Source organism: Pinus tabuliformis, chromosome 9, assembly GCF_031772625.1.
Source record: "Pinus tabuliformis cultivar Carrire ecotype Pingquan chromosome 9, CPIR1, whole genome shotgun sequence".
In the NCBI taxonomy this organism is placed as follows: domain Eukaryota; kingdom Viridiplantae; phylum Streptophyta; class Pinopsida; order Pinales; family Pinaceae; genus Pinus; species Pinus tabuliformis.
In genome coordinates this window covers 112,145,412-112,162,026 of record NC_142307.1, presented here as the reverse complement: position 1 = coordinate 112,162,026, position 16,615 = coordinate 112,145,412, and the positions used below count along the sequence as shown (strand labels likewise).

The 16,615-nt window shown below is 40.7% G+C and overlaps 1 pseudogene; it reads left to right on the top strand.

Annotated features, from left to right (window-relative positions):
* The first annotated feature begins 514 nt into the window (after positions 1–514).
* On the top strand, positions 515–16,299 carry LOC149147334 (protein rough sheath 2-like; annotated as a pseudogene).
* Positions 16,300–16,615: the final 316 nt, after the last annotated feature.

Genomic DNA, 16,615 nt, shown 5'->3' with positions numbered 1-16,615 from the left:
CGACAAAGAATCCTTATGTTATTTATCCACGTTGCGAGTTATTCCTCCATGTTTTAACAACTATATGTTTAAGAATTTAAATTGACATTCATTTCACTTGCATAGAGAATTTTTAATTATTTTAAATTTAAGTTTTCTAATATCTATACGTGGCCATAAACAAGATCTATAGTAAAATTTTAATAAGGATTTGGTAAAAAATTATTTTAAACATGGTTTAAACACTTGATTTAGATATGCAAGGAAGTTATCGTTTTTAATTTCATTCATTGATGGAGTGGCGACGACGAGAATATACTCACATTTTTCAACTTAGACCATCCAATCAAAATGATTAATTAACAAATGTATTAAAAGTGCCCAATTCCAATAGGAGGGACACCTATAAGCGGTAACTAAAGTGCCCATTTCCAATAGGAAGGATGCCTATAGACGTAACAAGCATTTAGAGCTTTATTTGTAAACTCCGCTCTAGATGTTGTTGGGCTTAAGCACTCATGCGAGAACTATAGAAATGGAAGGTGTCGGATTGCCCTCTTTTGTGGCCTCCCTTGTCTTTATGACATGTATGCATACACTTTTTACAAATACACATGCCCTAGACAATCTCACCACACCATCTTCAAAGAATTCTCAAACCTCAAGAATATTGAAAGTAGGTGTGCTTTGGAAGAGCGCATTCACAGAATTCATTACAGTAGAAAAGAACAAGACAAACTTCACTGTCGGGGGATTCTACGTGAAGGTGTTTGAAGCTTCCATTAAAACACTCAATTTTTCCATCCATTACATCCCATATAATGGTTACAACAATAACTATGATTTTATTATTCACCAAATTGTGGTTAAGGTATAGGTTTTGTCTATGTGCACAGGTCCTTAGATTGTTGTGATTCTTAATGGTAAAACTAGTAGCAAAAAGCATCACTTCAAACATTCTCATATATTTCCTGCTTGTTTTATATCTTTTCACTGTCCAAAAACTGGATGCAGTAGTACGCGACTTCACCATCACATCAAAAATGTTCGTCAACGGTCAGGCCACGGAAACAGAAGCTTTATTTACAACGACAACTATGGCAAAAGATTCTAACTGCTGAACAAACCCTCTGAATGCTATATGATGGCCCAACTTCTCCTGAAGCTTCATCAGGCCATGTGGCAAAGGCTTTATTTTTGGCGATGACTAAGGTGGAAGCTTGGAACTAATGACTAAAGTTTAAAATATGAGGAGAACGTAATCGTTCATTAACGCCATGTCATTTTTTGGAGTTTGAATCACACTTCAAAAAATATGACTACCTGTTCTGAAACACACAACCCAATGAGGTTATATATAAGTTCCTAGTCTGTCCATGTCTTTGAAGAAGAATCACAAAGCCATATAACCATATGCACAACAAATTAACACGCAAAAAATAAACTAGCGGAAAAGGCAGAGAGCCATCATGTGGTCTCTCACGCTCATGTAATTCATATTATTCAAATAATTTAATAATACATTTAAATACATGAGTAAGTGGTCTTAAGATAGTGGGTCTATCTTAGACTCACTTGGTTGAGACAATTTTTCAACTTACACACTAATTTAGGAGAGCTAATTGGAGAAAATCTCTCATCCAAACTAGACTCGTTAGTTTGAGGAATTCTCATGATTTTATTTAATTAATTTAATAATTGGATTTATTATTGATTTTTAAGAGAGTGAGACTAACATTCCCCCCTTCAATGATAAATTCAAAATGAACAAGGAACCATCTTCCAAGTTCTCAAGTTGATCCTCAAAAAACATTTTCCTGAAAAACCACCAAAGATGGATGTTGAAGAAACTACAATATGAAGAGACCATGAGACAGTTGCATGACTGATTCATCTCTGAATGTCGCTTGACATCTCCATCATGTGCCAAGCCACAAAAGGATCCATCTGCCCTTTGCTTAAAAACAACATTGGGTGTCCACTGGCACAATTTGATGAATGCTCACTGGCATATTTGTTGTTGATGATCGCCCACTGGCTGATGAAGATGCCCACTGGTTGCTTTGCTGATGTTGTCGAGACTTTCAGTCTGACAACCACTTGTCAATTTCATTGACATTTTCCCCCTTTTTTTAGCTGAAAGGAGAGACAATATTCTCCAAATTATATCTGAACTCCCTCTCTGTAGGTGGAGGAGTATTGGAGGAGTATTTCACTGGTGTACTCCCCTGTTCAACTACATGAGAGTACCATATTCATTTGATTGTTGGTTGCAATATCTGTGAGTGAATCCGAATGTAAAACTTGTAAAATCTTCTAGCTATGGATGACCATTCCTAGGGATCAACCCATGAATAATTTATCTTCAATCTGGCTGACTATCGTTGGTTGCAATGTTTCTCTAATGTATGATTTGACTTGCCACAATGGCTACAAGGATGGAGATCAAAACATTGATTTTCTAGATGACCAGTTCTTTGACAATGAGAACATATCCTGAGCCGCATCGAATTTGATTAGTTTGAAGTTTTTCCCATGGCTTGATGATAGGTTTGCAAGAAAGTTGAACTGGAACAACTTCAACACTTGAAGCTGGTTGGATGAATGAAGTCGAAAGATCAGTTATCCTTGGATTGGTCAAAGACTTGGAAGCAACACGCTTCTCTTGCAACTCATTTCTCTGTAGTTGCGACTCTAGTTGAAGGAACTCAATTGTTTCATGTGCTTGTTGTAGATTCATTGAAATATCAACAAGAGTTGATTTTCTAATTTGTACCATGTCTTCAGTAGTTGAGAGGATCAAATTGTTAAGAATCTTTAACAATTGAATGCTTTTCACCATGTGAACTTGTTGGAACTCACACTCGCTTGATGTAGATATGAACAAGCTTGATTGTTGGTTGAATATTTGTTTTCGTTAAAGTTGAACTCACTCGCTTGATGGTTGGTTGATTGTTGCACGCTCGCTTGATCTCATTTTAGCAATTAATTGTTTGAATTCACACTTGCTCTCACACTTGTTTGCCTTGATTGTTTGAATGATGCTTGCTTTCTAGATGGCTTGCTTGAACTTGTTTGATTGATTACTGACACTTTGTGCTTTCTTGAATGTACTCACTGAATGTGCGGATTTTAAAAAAGGAAGGGTGTCGAACACTATCGAAAATGCACCCAAGAGAAAAATGACAAGTTCAATCTTGATGACTTAGTTGAAGACTTACTTGACTTAATGTATTCACCTTAACAGTTCAAATTAGGGTGTTGGTTACAACCAAGAATGCACCCTTACAATTCAATTGAATTTGACTTTGATTACAATACAACTTACAAATTATGATTTGCAAGTTAAAGTTTTGTATTGAGCTTATTAAAGAAATGGTGCAAGTGGAATTTCCAAAAAGTTGTTGTTGAACGATGTAGATGACATCTTGATTGGATGTTGATGTAGAAATGTCTTTGAAAACATGACTACGTATTTTTTCTTCTTGATTTCTTGTAGTTTGCTTGATTACATAAGCTTGAATGGAATGTGCATGTAATTCGTTCATGTGTTGTATGCTACATGTGTACCATATTAGAAAGGTACCACATGAAGGTTAGTGTCAAAACTAGACACAAAACAAAAGCAATATCAAGAATCATGCGCCATCACAAACATACACATGGTGTGCCTAAGATCCCCTTATTCAATTTCAGGTAGATCTAGGACACAATCACCACCAAAAAGATGTGTTTTTATTCAGTATTTAGTATATAAACAATCAACATGTTGGGTTGTGTTATATTCTTTCCACAACTAGCCCACGTAGTATTGGATGCTTCGGCATGTATAAATATGTATTGTAACATTGAAAGGAACATAATGAAAAATCAAGCTGGTAGTCCCGGTTTTGAGATCCAGGGGAAGATCTCTATGTATATGTGTGTTATGTGTTATTCTCTCGCATTGTTTATTTTCTATGTTTTAGAATTCATATGCAGGTAATTTTTGTATGGGGTTAAAACCTACATTTGGTATCAGAGTTGTTTTGGCTTCAAGGGAATGCCTTTGTTGCTAAGGGGTTTCGCTCGGGCCTGTGGTAGACCCTGTTCAGTGGGAGATCTATGAGATCGATTATGGTGGTGAAAGAAGATGGCGAGCAGTGGAAATATAGAGATCAAGAAATTTAATGGTTAGAGTTTTGGGTTGTGGAAACTCAAGATGGAGGACCTGTTGGTGGATAAAGATCAGTGGATCATGTTAGATCTGGGTACTAAACCAATGGGAGTGTCCAATGAAGAATGGAAGAAGTTGGATCGGAAGGCAAAGAGCACAATATGGTTGTGTGTCTCAGATTCAGTATCGTTGAATGTATCAAGGGAAGCTACGGTGAAGGCATTGTGGGACAAGTTAGGGACTTTGTACCAATCTAAGTCTCTGGTGAATAAACTATTCCTATGAAAAAAGTTGTATAACCTAAGGATGAAAGATGGAGACTCATTGATAGAGCATCTGAACGCATTTAATATTGTGGTAAGTCAATTAGCATCTGTTGATATTAAAATTTCAAATGAAGATAAGTGCATCAGTTTGTTGTGTTCTCTACCAGATTTGTGGGATAGTCTGGTTATTGCAATAGATAGCAATGCAATTACCTTGCATTTTGATGAAATAGTCTCATCCTTGTTGATGGAGGAGATGAGACAGAAAAATATGGAGAGACAGAATGGTGATGCCCTGTCTGTATGAGGATGGTCGCAGAATAGAAACAAAAATAAGTCATCGAGTGGGAGATCTAAATCTAGGGGGAGATCTAAATCTTTAGGAAACCCTATAAAGGTTGTGCGTTAGAAATGAAAAATGGAAGGGCACTACAAAAGGGACTATAAATCTAAAGCTCCTGATAAAGGAAAGGGATCTGATGGTGCTCCTTCTGTGGAGGTGAAAACCACCTCAGATGAAGGTGGGGATGTGTACTTGGCTTCTTCAAGTACACATGTAGATCATGAGGCATGGTTGATTGACTCAAGTGCATCTTTTCACTCCACTCCCCATAGAGAGTGGTTTTGTGAGTATGAGAAATATGATGGTGGTGATGTCTTATTGGGGGATGATAGGAAGGCTAGAATCATTGGTCGCGGAAAAATAAAGTTGAAGTTGCAAGGTAAAAGGGTTAGAACACTTCCGGGTGTTCTACATATTCCTGCATTAGCCAGAAATCTAATTTCTGTAAGCAAGCTGGATGATGCAGGTGTAAAAATAGTGTTCGAGAAGGATACCTACAAGATGGTTCGGGGAGCACTGGTATTGATGTGGGGAGTTTGGATTGGAACTTTGTATAAGCTGCAAGGTAGCACTGTTATTAATAGGTGCAATAGTTTTGTGGTTCCTAAAAGTGGAGCAGAAAATCTAGTGGTCTCTAGAAAGAAGACCATGTTGTGGCATCAAAGGCTTGGACATATTGGAGAGAAGGGCCTTTGAATACTTCATGGTAAAGGTATGGTAGAAGGTATGAGTAATAGCTCTCTAGATTTTGATTTTTGTGAAAATTGTGTATATGGGAAGCAGAATCGGGTGAGTTTCCCCTTTGGTGGTAAGAGGGAAAAATATATATTAGAGCTTGTGCATAGTGATGTGTTTGGAGCTGTGAAGGTTCGATCACTGGATAAGTTTGTGTACTATGTATCATTTATAGATGACTTCTCAAGGAATACATGGATATATTTCCTTAAGAAGAAATTTGAAGTCTTTGATGGGTTTAAAGAATTTAAGGCTCTGGTGGAAAACCAGATAGAGAAGAAGATAAAGGTGCTGAGGACAGATAACAGTGGAGAGTTTTGCAATAAGGAATTTGAAGAATTATATAAGAAGTATGATATAGCACGGAAAAAGACTACTCCATATACACCTTAGCAAAATGGAATTGTAGAAAGAATGAACAAGACGTTGATGGAAAGGGCAAGAAGCATGCTCAGTGGTGGTGGGTTAAGACAAGAATTTTGGGCAGAGGCGGTGGAGACAGCATGTTACCCAGTCAACAGATCACCTTCATCAGCGTTGGAGGATAAGACTCCACAAGAGGTATGGACTGGTAAGAAACCCTCTCTTTCACATCTGAGGGTATTTGGATTTTATGCATATGTACATGTTCCAAAGGAGAAAAGAACCAAGTTGGAAAGTAAATCTGAAAAGTGCATCTTTATTGGGTATAAGGATGGTTTAAAGGGATATAAGCTTTGGAACCTAGTAATAAGGAAGGTTGTGCACATCTGAGATGTGGTGTTCAGAGAGGTGAAAGATGTTATTAAACATGAATTCCAACCAAAGGAACCTGAGAAGATAGAGTTTGAGCTAAAGGAGGAAGAATTAGACTCTACAACAGAGGACAAATCATAAGATGAAGAGCCACAAACTTTGGGTGTGAGAAGATTAGTTTGAGAAAGAAGGTAGCCAGAAAGGTATAGTCCATTTGCTTTTTGTTCAAATTTTGCTTTGTCTGTTACTGATGATGATCCTAGAACTATGATGGAAGCAATAGATTCAGAGGATAGAAAATTGTGGAAAGAGGCCATGGTTGATGAAATGGCATCTTTGCACAAAAATGAGGCTTGGGATCTGGTGGAGTTGCCGGTTGGTAGCAAAAGGTTATTCCCAGGTGCCAAGACTTGATTTTGGTGATATTTTTTCTCCTATTGCCAAGGTAACTTCTATTAGATTACTTTTATCTGTTGTTGCTGCTTTTGATTTTGAGGTAGAACAAATGGATGTGAAGACAAAATTTCTTCATGGGGATTTGGAAGAGTAAATCTACATGAAGCAACCTGAAGGCTTTGCGGTGAAGGGTAAGAAAGAACTGGTACACAAGTTAAGAAAGTCTCTGTATGGGTTAAAACAGTCACCAAGGATGTGGTACAGAAATTTGATACATTTATATGGGGACTTGGCTTCACCAGAAGCAAAGAAGATCATTGTGTGTATTTTAAATTAATTGGTGACCATGTTATTTATTTGGTCTTGTATGTGGATGATATGTTGCTAGTTGGAAATGACAAAGAATTTATCCAGGATTTGAAGACCCAATTGTCCTCCAAATTCGACATGAAATATCTTGGTGCTACAAACTACATTTTGGGTATGGAAATTAAAAGAGACCGGGAAAAGAGGAAGCTCTAGTTAAACCAGAGGAAGTATGTCGAAACAATACTGCAGAGGTTTAATATGCAGGATAGTAAACCAATGAAAGTGACTATTCCTGTAGGTGTGAGGTTTCTGCTAAACAGTGTCCCAAGACACAAGAAGAGGAAGAGGACATGTCCCATGTTCCATATGCAAGTGCAGTAGGTAGCTTGACGTATGTAATGGTTTGTACCAGACATTGTACATGCAGTGGGAGTATTGAGCAGGTTTATGTCAAAACTAGGGAAGGAGCACTAGACAGCAGTGAAGCGGGTTTTCAAGTGTTTGCGTGGCACTAGTTATTATGGTTTGTACTACCAAGGAAAACCAGGATTGGATAGAGTATTGGATATTCATGGCTTTGTTGATGCAGACTGGGCTGGAGATCTGGATCAGAGAATATCTACAGGTGGGTATGTGCTTAACCTACTTGGAGGTGCATTCAGTTGGATGAGTAAGAAACAGTCTGCAGTGGCACTATCAACTATAGAGGCCGAATACATGGCAGCCACTCATGCAATCAAGGAAGCAGTTTGTTTGTAGAGATTGTGTTCAAGTATGGGGTTAGTACAGGGAGCTATAAGGATAGATTGTGACAACAAAAGTGCAATTTTCTTGGCAAAGAACCCTGCATGTCATTCAAATACAAAGCACATTGATGTTCAGTATCACTTTGTGAGGGATATGATAGAAGACGAAAAGGTGTTGCTGGTAAAGGTGGAAACTTTGAAGAATATTGCAGATGCATTGACAAAATCTGTGAGCTCTGAGAAGTTCTCTTGGTGTAGAGTGTTATTCTCTTAACCTGCAAAATGATACCCAAATACAGAATATGCGAAGAAAAGATACCCAGAACACAGAATAGCAATGATTTTATTATTCAGAGAGTAATGTTCACTTGCCTCTTCGAGGGGGCAACCTCCAATAGAGCAGAGCTCGACTACAAAAATAAGACACAATGCTCCTCGCAGGGAGTCTCTATCCGTTATATATGACTCATACATGCAATACCACGGGCCAATACCGTGGGTTTTATTAATACCATCTATCTAATACTACGGCCCATTTGCAACTAACTGTGGTCCCGTCATTAATTGCGGGTTAACCACTTACAAATATTAATATGGGCTTTATTGACTCTTGACTATGACGTGATCCCATGACATAAATAAGGGGGTTAGGGTGGGACCCTAACATTCCCTCCCCCTTAAGACTAGCCTTTTCCTCAAGGCTAAAGCTGTGGAAACTGCTGAAGAATAGTGGCTAGTTCCCAAGTTGCATCTTCCGGAGAGGTGTCTTTCCATTTGATGAGGACTTCCTTAATCATGCGGCCGCACAGGTGCTTGTCTCGTGTGTCTAGAACCTGTTTGGGTTGAAGCCAGATTGACCCTTCTTCGTCCAATTCAGGTAGACTGGTTTGAACTCGGCAATTGTTCCCAATCACTTTCTTGAGGCACGATACATGTAAAACTGGATGGATTTTTGCCGTAGGTGGCAAAGCCAACTTGTAAGCCACTTCTCCAATGCGCTGAAGTACTTGGTATGGTCCGTAGAATTTTGGAGAGAGCTTTTGACAACCCTTGTCTTTGAGTGATGTTTTCTTATATGGTTGCAGCCTCAAAAAGACCTGATCCCCTTCTTGAAATTGGCGCTCTCAGCGATGCTGGTCGACCTGTTGCTTCATGCGGTTCTGAGCTTGATGAAGATTCTCTCTAAGATGGGCGAGCATGGTTGCGCGGTGTTGTAGGAGTTGATCCACTGCTTGTACTTTGGAGCACCCCATGAGATAAGAAGTAGGGGAAGGCGGAAGTTGACCATATACTGCTTCATAGGGAGTCATTTTGGTGGTGGCATGATAGTTGGTGTTATACCACCATTCAGCCAGAGGTAACCACTGTACCCAAAGGTGTTGCTTTTCTGAAGTGAAACACCTAAGGTAGGTTTCTAGACATTTGTTGACGGCTTCGGTTTGACCATCTGTTTGCGGATGATATGAAGTACTGAGTTTGAGTTGAGTGCCTTGTATTCTAAAGAGTTCCTGCCAAAAATTACTGTGAAGATCGGGTCGCGGTCGGACACAATAGAAGTGGGCATGCCATGCAATTTGAAGATCTGATCCATGAAAGATTGAGCAACCAAAGTTGGTGTAAACGGGTGGGGTAGGGCGCAGAAATGAGCATACTTCGACAGTCGGTCCACAACCACCATGTGACTGACTTGTTCCCTGACTTTGGAAGACCTGTAATGAAATCCATAGAAACCTTCGTCTAAATTGATGCCGAAATGGGCAATGGTTGTAATGTGCCTGGTGTGTTGACGGTTTCCCCTTTGTGGCGTTGACAGACATCACATTCTGCTACGAAGGTAAGGATGTCCTTTTTCATGCCCGTCCAAAAAAATGATCTTCTGGTGCGAGCATACGTCTTCTGAAAGCCCGAATGTCCTGCAATGGGAGATGAGTGCAATTGTGTCAAAATGCGACTTTTGAGGGTGGAGGTTGGTGAGATTACGACTCTGTCCTTGTAGCGAATAATATCATTCTGCCACGAGTAGCCCTTGGTGGAATTAGGATCTACCTGCAATTGAGAAATGAGTTGGGAGAGCCCGGGCTGTGAAAACCATTCCCTGCGAGCCTCTTCAATCTAGTCTGGAATGGGGAGGGAAATTGCGAGCAGAGTACTTTCCTCCTCAAATTGGCGAGATAATGCATCTGCTACACTATTGTCTTTCCCTTTCTTGTAAATGATCTCATAATCATATCCCAACATTTTGGCTAACCATTTATTTTGTTGTGGGGAGGATAGGCGTTGCTCCAAAAAATATTTAAGACTGTGATGATCTGTGTAGATTTGGAAACGTCGCCCCAATAAGTAAGGTCGCCAAGTCTCGACTGCACGTAAGATGGCCATCATTTCCTTCTCGTAGGTAGATTGGCCCAGATTCCTCCCACTGAGTTGTTGGCTTGTGAAGGCCAACGGTCGCCCTTCCTGCATTAAGACCGCCCCAATACCTATACCCGAAGCATCACATTCAATGACAAAGGATTTGGTGAAGTCAGGTAGTGCTAAGACTGGAGTGGAACACATGGCGTTTTTTAGAGCGGTAAATGCCTGTTGTGCTTCATCGTTCCAGAAGAAGGAATTTTTCTTTAGGAGTTGAGTGAGGGGCTTCGCTATGCGGCCATAGTTGCAGACAAATTTACGATAATAGCCTGTGAGACCCAAAAATCCTCTCAAGCTCTTCAAGGTCTTAGGTTGAGGCCATTCTTGCATTGCCTGGATCTTTTTGGGGTCCACCTTGACACCTTCACGCCCCACAATGTGGCCCAAATACTCAACTCCTTCCATGCCAAACGAACACTTGGACATCTTGACAAATAATTTATGCTTGCGGAGCAGTTGCAAGAGTAGATCTACATGCTGAAGATGTGCAGCCCAAGTGCCACTATAGATGAGGATGTCATCGAAGAAGACAATGACAAATTTTCTAAGATATGGTTTGAGAATGTGATTCATAAGGCTCTGAAAAGTAGAGGGGGCATTACAAAGACCAAATGGCATGACCAGGAACTCATAATGGCCTTCATGAGTTCTGAAAGCCGTCTTGGGAATGTCGACTTCCTTCATGCGAATTTGGTCGTAACCTGAGCGAAGATCCAACTTAGTGAATAATTGAGCCCCATTGAGTTCGTCCAGCAAATCATCAACCACCGGGATGGGAAATTTATCTTTGACTGTCAACTTATTGAGGGCCCTGAAGTCGAGACACATCCACCACTCCCCATCTTTCTTGAGCACCATGACCACTGGGGATGAATAAGGACTAATGCTGGGACGAATGACACCTGCTTCCAATAGTTCCTTGATGATTTTTTCTATTTCATTCTTTTGGGTGAACGGATATCTGTATAGCCGCACATTTGGGGGTTGGGCCCCTGGAACCAAGGTGATGCTATGATCATGTTCCCCTCGCGAGGGTGGAAGCTCATGAGGCTTGTCAAAGACCGTCTGATGGTTATTTAAAATCTGTTGCATCTCATGATGAATTGGCAGAGACATGGTTTCGACTACCTGGATGGCATTAAATTGAGCTACTACTCCATGATGGCCCTTTTTTAACATTTTTTCCATCCTATGCGAGCTGATGATAGAGGGGGCTCCCGCCTGGAGTCCACGGAGGGTATGTGTGGAGTTTTTATGCTTAAAACTCATATATAGCTCCTGGAAATCCATTGTGATTGGCCCAATAGTGCGAAGCCATTCAGCGTCGAGGACAATGTCACAACCCCCCATGTGTATGGCAAACATGTGGGTTTTCAACTGATAATCCCCCATTTGAAGTTTGACATTTTCACAGCGGCCTTCACATTTCATTGTGCCCCCATCTGCAATTTGGACTTGGAAGTTAGAAACTGCTCGTACAAAACAATGCGCTGCTTCTGTGATTTTTTGATGGATGAAATTATGGGTACTACCACTATCAATCAAGACTACTACTGGGCGATGTTTAAGAAAACCCCGGATTTTGAGAGTTTGAGGGGAAGAAATCCCTGCCAACGCATGCAGCGAAATAACTGGTTCGTCAGAGACATTCTCCTTTGGGTTGTCTTCTTCTAGCGCCTCATGTTTCTCAAGTGGTGGATCTTCCTCTGTTGAGCTGTAGTCAGTGGCATCTATTTGAAAAAATTTGGGCTCCTTGCATTTATGACCTGGGGAGTATTTTTCATCACAGTAGTAACATAGTTCTTTCTTCCTTCTTTCGTCCATTTCCGCAGGTGACACCTTTTGGACCTTAAGTGTTTGAGTCGTGTTGTGAGCCTGTGGGGGACGACCTTTAGCGGGGAAATTTGGGCGACTGTATTGGGCTGCTAATGCACGTTCCACCTTATGAGCTACCTGGCAAGCCTCCATCCACGTGGGAGGGTGGTGAAGTAGAACTTGAGCTTTGATGGCTTCTTTAAGACCACTGATAAAACATTCCGTGTAGAACTCATCCGTGAGACCCCTAGTGCAGAAGGCTAAGGCTTCAAAAGTGGTAATTTATTCATCCACTGTACCAGTCTGTCGGAGCTTAGTGAGATGACCCAGAAAAGAGTCTTCCTGTTCAAAGCGATCTCGAAGAGCTTTGGTAAATTGGGTCCAAGTCCTAAAAGGTCCATTGCAATGCTGATGCCATTCCCACCATTGCCACCGTTCATTCTCCAAGTACATGCTCCCCAACATAAGCTTAGTCGCATCCTCTAGGATATGATTCAATTTGAAATACTGCTCCATTTGTGCTAGCCATGCGGACGGATGAGAACCGTCAAATTTATGCACATCCAACTTGGGAGGTCGCTAACTGGGTGGTGGATGGGTGTGCCAGACGTGAGGAGCGTGGCTAGACTCACCCTCATTGTATTCATGGCCATTATACGCCTCCTCGTGGGCTTGCTCCTTGCCCTTCAGGAGTTATTGCTGTATCTAGAGACTTAGTCCACGAATCTCAGTTTGGATGGAGTTCACAGTTTCTTCAAGTTTGTCCATCCTTTCATTGGCCATCGCTTGAGCTCTAGTTTCTACCATACACCAACCTGATGAAAAATTGGGACCTCCTAAAAATTTTTACTAATAAATTGAATGGTACCACCTTGCTCAGCTCGTCGTCCTGATTTTGATGGGCTAGATCACCAATAAGCGCCCCGGAACTTTTATTTTTTTTTTAAAACTCCTAACGGAGTTCTACTCCTTGATCAATACTGCAATCGCCAAATCCTCAAAATGTCAATGCTGCCAAAAGTCCTACAAAAAGTATACCCCGGTATAGGAACCCTTCACAACAACTCCGATCTGGTGGGTATGAGAGATCTGAATGGCGGAACAACTGCTGCGGCGGATCTGATGGATCTGCAGGACTGATGTCTGCTGCTGCTGCACCTCTTTGCACACGCGGATCGGGAATAGATGATGTGTGATCCCTCGATAGAAAAGGAAACTATGGTCGTGAGGAGTGTCAGGTGCTACAGATCGCAATATACATAATGGTCTGGCAGTAGTACTCGGCCCAATGCTTCAGGGCTCTAACTAAGGAGGATCGACCGTACCCTTAGCCGTACAACCCGACTTCCCTATCGTACGGGCGAGTAATCTCTCCGAGTGCTGTTCTCGGTGTACTGTAGCCACAAGACGGCTGACGGCTTATCTATGGCGAGGTTTCAAGGGAGCCTAGGGGGCTTCCGATATACCCAGAAGGTACGTGGAAGACAGTCTGTGCGCGGTTCTGTCTAATGCGCTACTACTCAAAGGGGTACCCACAGGGGTTACAAGGGAGTTCAACAGACATGACCACCTCTTGTATTTCCTGCGTGCATGCCTCCCCAAATCCGCAGGTTTATGCACTCAACGACAGATCCCGTGGTTTAAAGACGCCGGAACACGTCTCTAGCCAAATTTTTTTTTTGCTAAGAATTGGAGATCCCACCAGCCCTGGAAAGTTCTCTGATACCACTTGTTATGCTCTTAACCTGCAAAATGATACCCAAATACAGAATATGCGAAGAAAAGATACCCAGAACACAGAATAGCAATGATTTTATTATTCAGAGAGTAATGTTCACTTGCCTCTTCGAGGGGGCAACCTCCAATAGAGCAGAGCTCGACTACAAAAATAAGACACAATGCTCCTCGCAGGGAGTCTCTATCCTTTATATATGACTCATACATGCAATACCACGGGCCAATACCGTGGGTTTTATTAATACCATCTATCTAATACTACGACCCATTTGCAACTAACTGTGGTCCCGTCATTAATTGTGGGTTAACCACTTACAAATATTAATATGGGCTTTATTGACTCTTGACTATGACGTGATCCCATGACATAAATAAGGGGGTTAGGGTGGGACCCTAACATAGAGAAATAATGGGCATTGCAGGGCTGGATAAATGACTAATCTTTGATGTGGCCCCTTGTGGAAAGAAAACAAAAAGTGGGAGAATGTTGGGTTGTGTTATATTATTTCCATGACTAGCCCACGTAGTTAACTGGGGGTTTGAGGGGTGCAGCTAACCCCACTCTATGGGGTCCAGGGTAGCGCCCCGAAAAATTTTGGTTTTGGACCCTATGTTAGTTGAGCGGACCCACCTATGGTTTTGTGTATGATTTTCGCACATGCTTTTTGGACCCGATGGTTTTTGGTCCATGGTTTTGGACACGATGGTTTTCATTCCATGGTATTGGATGCTTCAACATGTATAAATATGTATTGTAAGATTGAAAGGAACATAATGAAAAGTCAAGCTAGTAGTCTTGGTTTTGGGATCCAAGGGAAAATCTATGTGTATATGTGTTTTATGTGTTATTCTCTCGCATTGTTTATTTTCTGCATTTTATAATTCGTATGCAGGTAATTTCTATATGGGGTTAAAACCTACACTACCACACCCTTATAATTCCAAAATTGGAAAAATCACTTATTACTCCAAAAATCCCTTATCACTCCCAATACCAAATATACCCTATCTCTCCCCCACTTATTTCTCCAAATTACAACTTATCACTCCAAACTACATTAATTTTTTATTTTTTTTAAATCATCCAAACTTACAAAAGTACTTTCCTCCATTTAACTTCAATTCATTCTTTCTCGTCTAACATAGGAAAATTCTCCTAATGTGTTTCTTCACTTTACTTTCCAATTTAAATGAATTTCATGAAGTCCCTTTTAAATAAGTGAATTGAAAAGTGAACTTTATGGATTCACTTTAAAAATAAAATATCTCCTTTACCAAAGTCAAATCACACTTATTTGGAGAGGTTATGTAGAGCAACATAATCAAAAAAATATTGCAGATCATTTTGTTCATTTTTCCTTTAGTGCAAAGAAAAATTACCAATTCTCAATTGCAGGTGAAGACTTCTCTTTAAGCTGGCTCAACGCACTAATAGATGAGAAAGCTCGAATAGTTGGAGGGCATTCACTTCAACGACATGCTTTGAATCAACACATCAATGCTTCAATGAAACTTAAGCGTTACTTGTAGTTTCCACGCGGAATAGTCAAACAATTCCATGCTTTCCTTCAGCATTTGCGTTGTGTCACTGGAAGTAACGCAACCATGAGAAACAATGCATGGGACACAAGCATAATAGGCAACAAACTCAGGTTCGATTCATGGCACAATCTTGTATAGGATTTATCTTAGAATCCCAAAAGTGTGACATGTCCTAGGACCTTTGATCTCAGTTTCTCCCAGAATTGGGTGATTTCTACCTCTTTGATTCAACAATTTCTCTACCCAATTGGATTTTCATTCCAATTTCAATTTCTCTATGCAAATTGATTTTTCAGTTGTTATTTGTTGTAGAAGCAATCTCTCGTAGCTAAATTGTTTTGCAATACAGACAGAGAATCAGGTGCTTTAAGGTACGATCTTTGGCTTCTTGTCCAGGAATCGATGACCTCGATTCCCCTATGCCTCCATGTGATGTTAATTTTAATTCTCAGAGAGGCTGAGTAATAATGATCTTGCTTGGGCTTCTTTATTTCCCACACACAGGCTCCTTCCCAAAAATGTTCCTATCAAGCTTCACGTATCCATCTTCTCCCTAGTCACTACCCCACGAATTCCTTCCAATAACATAATCCTTACCCCCATCACTATCATAACAGTGCAAGTCTGAACAGGATTCTCCACTAAATGCCTGAGTAAATCAACATGACCGACAAGAATAGAACCATGTATCGCAAAGAATTATAAATAAAGGCCTGGACAAAGATCCCAAGTCCTGTGTAGAGAGTTGGAAGAACTACTTAAAACATGGAATTAAGAGAGGCTCCTTATCTAAAGACAAGTAGCAACTCGTGGTAAATCTTCAAGGAAAATACAGTACAGGTGGAATAAATTGAGAGCCAAGTGCCTAGAACAACGAACAAGAGGTTGGGAAAATGATGGGAGGTTTACAGAGATAAATAAGACAATCTCAAAGACACGGATGAAAGAAGCAACACAGATTCTCCCAGTCACAAAATTGAGGGAGGAAAATATGATGATATTCTTGAAAAATTTGCAAAAAAATACATGCAAAGGAAAAAGCAATTGGCTACTCCCAACAGTTGTACTTTACCATCTATTGCTGCAATGCCTTCTGGAGACCATGAAAATGAATTGGGGACACTGTGATTGTGCTATTTGCATCAAATATTATTGACCCTTTGGGTGCCAAATCATTCCTCCGAACTCTATAATCCAATTTTCCAGTGGTTGGATCCAAAGTCACCCATAACTCATTCCATTTCTGGAGTGTCTCTGATCGCTTTCGAAGTGGCCCTTGCAACAGAGTTCTTCCAGAAGCTGAATTTAGATGTTTCTTGATCTTCTCCAAGTTGTTCTCCATATCATTTACATGATCCACCCGAAATGCATACCAGGTGCCATGTACATCATCCATGGCCTCACGTATAGACTAGCAGCTACAAAGAAGTAAGGCCCTCCTTCA